Genomic DNA, 535 nt, shown 5'->3' with positions numbered 1-535 from the left:
AGTGGCACGTTACCCACTGAGCGCTGCTCAAGTTTCGGAGCAGTCGCTGCATGTCATGTGTAACATTGTCGGCCAAGGGCCGAGAAATCGAGGGTGAGGCCCCCGTGATGCACGTGGAGTGGCACGTAAACCACTGAACGCTGCTCGAGTATCAAAGCAGTCGCTGCATGTCATGCGTAACATGGTCGGCCAAGGGCCGAGAAATCGAGGGCGAGGCCCCCGTGATGCACGTGGAGTGGAACATTAACCACTAAGCGCTGCTCGAGTATCAAAGCAGTCGCTGCATGTCATGCGTGACATGGCTGGACAGAGTCCGAGGCATCTTGGGCACGGCCCTTCAGATGCGCTTGGAGTGGCACGTGATCCACTGGACGAAGACTGCGGGGTCAGCAGTTCTTTTAGGATCTTGTAAATAACATCAGAGCATTAAAGGAGCGGAAAGTGAGGGTGACACCGGACGACGCGGAATGCGTGTTTACCCTGGTCTCACCGAGACATAGAGCCTCTGTACAGAGGCGACGGCGACGCCGTATGT

The sequence above is a fragment of the Plasmopara halstedii genome, assembly GCF_900000015.1.
Source record: "Plasmopara halstedii genome assembly, contig: Scaffold_292, whole genome shotgun sequence".
Taxonomy (NCBI): domain Eukaryota; phylum Oomycota; class Peronosporomycetes; order Peronosporales; family Peronosporaceae; genus Plasmopara; species Plasmopara halstedii.
The sequence above is the reverse complement of the archived record's forward strand: the minus strand, read 5'-3'. Positions refer to the sequence as shown.